The following is a 3275-nucleotide window of genomic DNA, read 5'->3' as shown; positions in this document are numbered from 1 at the left end:
ATTTATTATTAATAATTACATCGGTATATACGAAAAAGTTTCGACTTCACAGAGTCCTCAACAATCGCAACCGAATTCTTAAAAATTAATTAATTATTTTTTTCTTTTTATATTATTTTTTAATTTTTTTGGTATATTGCGAAGAATATCACAATTTATTTGAGCGGATATCAATTTAATTTAATGTGTTGTACGCTGGTCTAACAACGCGTGGGAAAAATAATTAAGGGGACATTATTTTCGAATTATTAGAGTTGTGTTTTAAGACCGATTGTAGTTCGGCGCGCGCAATTTGGTGGGGGACTTAAAGTAGGTAAGCTGGGGAAGAGTGATTATATATATTACATAAATATTGCGAAGAGTATTACTACGTCGACTCGCTATCAGATGTTTGTTGATATTCGCGAAATTCTCGAAATTGTTGAAATATACATATATTACTTTATGTAGAGTCTTGATTTAATAATTTACACAGGCGTCTAAGGTAGGCTTCCACTATGTTACCTTACTGATGAGACTAGTAGTGGAGGGCTGGGACGAAATACCGACTTGTGATATTCTTCGCAATATACCAAAAAAATTTTAAAAATAATATAAAAAGAAAAAAAAATTAATTAATTTTTAACAAACGAAATGAGCAAAGGACGTTGTAAGAGTCATACAAAATAAATTTTTTAAAACGATAGATAAAACATAACTGTCATATATAATGAAATATCATCTTACATAATTCTGAATTATACATTAATAAAAAAAGAAAAAACAAAAATGATTACAAAATTCCATATACTACTTAACGTTTCGGCTCTCGGATTGAGCCATCCTCAGAAGTAACATCATGATAATTAAAAGTTATTAGTTAATTGGAAAAATCTAATATGAACATCTCCATGTCTTATTGTTGACCAAGCGATTGATAGATCGAATGAAAAAACAAGCTTTGGAGATGGACATCATTATTTTATCCCCACAAAAACTTAAAAAATGTATATCAATAAAAATCAGATCGTCAATATATAAAAATTATAAAAACTGATTATACTGTTGTTACAGATTTCACAGAAAATTCATATACTAAATCATCTGACAAATATAATTAAAACATGTTATCACAATGAATGCTCGATGACAACTGACAAATTAATTAATTTTTAAGAATTCGGTTGCAATTGTTGAGGACTGTGAAGTCGAAACTTTTCCGTATATACCGATGTAATTATTAATAATAAATTTATATATATTTCTAACAAAACTACTATAGCTCAATTAGTTTTTGACCTGGGAGGTATATTAAGTTTAATTTGAAATTTATTTGAGCGGATATCAATTTAATTTAATAATGTATTATGTTAAAATATTTTAGAGAACATCAATGTAAACATACTGGAAAAGCACCTTTCGGATACCATCACCAAGAAAGAGAAATCATAATAAAGTTGTTAATACTGAACATTAGAAAGAAACATACAATAACGAACCTGAAGTCATATCACAGGTAGAACACACTATGTATAATTAACTTTATAATAAACATACATAAAAATGAATAAATATTCTTTTTTTGCCTCATTTATGCTTCTTTCTAATGTTTAGTGTTAAGAAATTTATTATGATTTCTCTTTCTTGGTAATGGTATACAAACGGTATTTCTCCATATGTCTACATTGATGTTTTCTAAAATAATTTAACATAATATATTTTATAATTGAAAGATAATGCAATGAAAGTGAATATGTATTTATTCCAATGTCAAAATATTATATACATATAATCAAATAATATGCTAATAAATGTCATAAACTTTTTTGGTATGTTATTACGAAATTGATTATCAGAACAATCCTTCTTCACGATATTAATTATTAATTAGAATAATAATTTGTAAACGTATACTTACGAAGATATACGTGATTGAAATCTAGTTAACTTACATTCCAAAATCTTGAATCAAATATAGTCTTCTAGGTGAGAGATCAAACTATATAACAGTTCTTTATATTTTAAAAATAAATCACAAAAGATCAGTATTAATTTTAAAAGGATTCTTATACCAAATTGTCTATTTTAAAGTCAATAATTTATACATGTTACCATGAAAAATGACTCACATATTATTGAAGGTGCCAGTTCAAATTGTAATATCCTATTGCGTTGTTGTGAACTATAATATTTTGACACCACTGTTATTTAGGGCAACATTATTGTCGACAAGCTTTGCATTAGTCACATCCAAGATTGTAGCACTGGCATCAAGAACTTTCAATGAACTCGGATCTAATATCTTTATATTATTATCGTTTAATATAAATACTAACTGTTCTTAAGTACATTGTATTGTGTGTCAATTGATCATCTAGTATCTTTATGGTATTTCCCCCTCTCAATTGAGGGGTCAACACCATTTTGATCAATTATTTCTAAATTGTGTACCTGCAAAATATGTAAATAACTTAAATAATTTTGTAACGATGCATCCCCCATCGTTCTGGCAAACACCACCCAGCCGAACGCCGCTGCATCGCTGATTGCGATGCAGTGATGAGGGCGCATAGCGCCCGATAAAATAGCAAACATAATTCACAGGTACAAAGCGGCAGTAACGGCCGCATAACACCGAGCACCGCCGATTGAGACCGAAGTAGAGCGATCGCCACGGATTCCCACTTCTTGGGACTCAGACCCGAACACCGCAAAGCACGGGAAAACGCGAGCGAAAGCGAAAAACCACGAACGCGGCATTTTCGTTCATATAAAAATGCCGCGTTACGAGAAAAGAGGTGATTCCTGTCCCGACCTGCTCCAGACAACGAATTCCGAAATCCTAGAAAGCCTATACGATACCGAGAAAACGGGCCAGAGCGTACTCCAGCTCCGTCGAGCGTTCTCGACAGGTCTCTAATAAGGCATCCTAGTGCACCGAACGGCAAGAACCGAGGGGCAGAGTGTGCTCTGCCTCTGCCGAGCGTTCTCGGCAGCCGTCTCGGTGCAACGTACAACAACCACTGCATCACGCACTGCGATCGACCAGCAGTCGCCCGGGGTGGAGAGTTCTCCACCTCTGCCGAGTGTTCTCGGCCGCTGGTCATCGCCCGTCTTAGCGCATCTCCGCGAATCCGCGATAACGCCCGAACAACCACGCGTCGCGAATTACAGACTGCCGTATTGACAGTTCTAAATATAAGCCAGGCACAGCTGATCAGCCTCGCTAGCCGAGACCGCGAGGAAGAAAAAGGGAGCATAGTGAGCCGTCCGTTTTTTGCTGCGACCCGTCATAA

Source organism: Cyphomyrmex costatus, unplaced genomic scaffold (genome assembly GCF_001594065.2).
Source record: "Cyphomyrmex costatus isolate MS0001 unplaced genomic scaffold, Ccosl1.0 scaffold874, whole genome shotgun sequence".
Taxonomy (NCBI): Eukaryota; Metazoa; Arthropoda; class Insecta; order Hymenoptera; family Formicidae; genus Cyphomyrmex; species Cyphomyrmex costatus.
Note: the sequence above shows the minus strand (reverse complement) of the source record.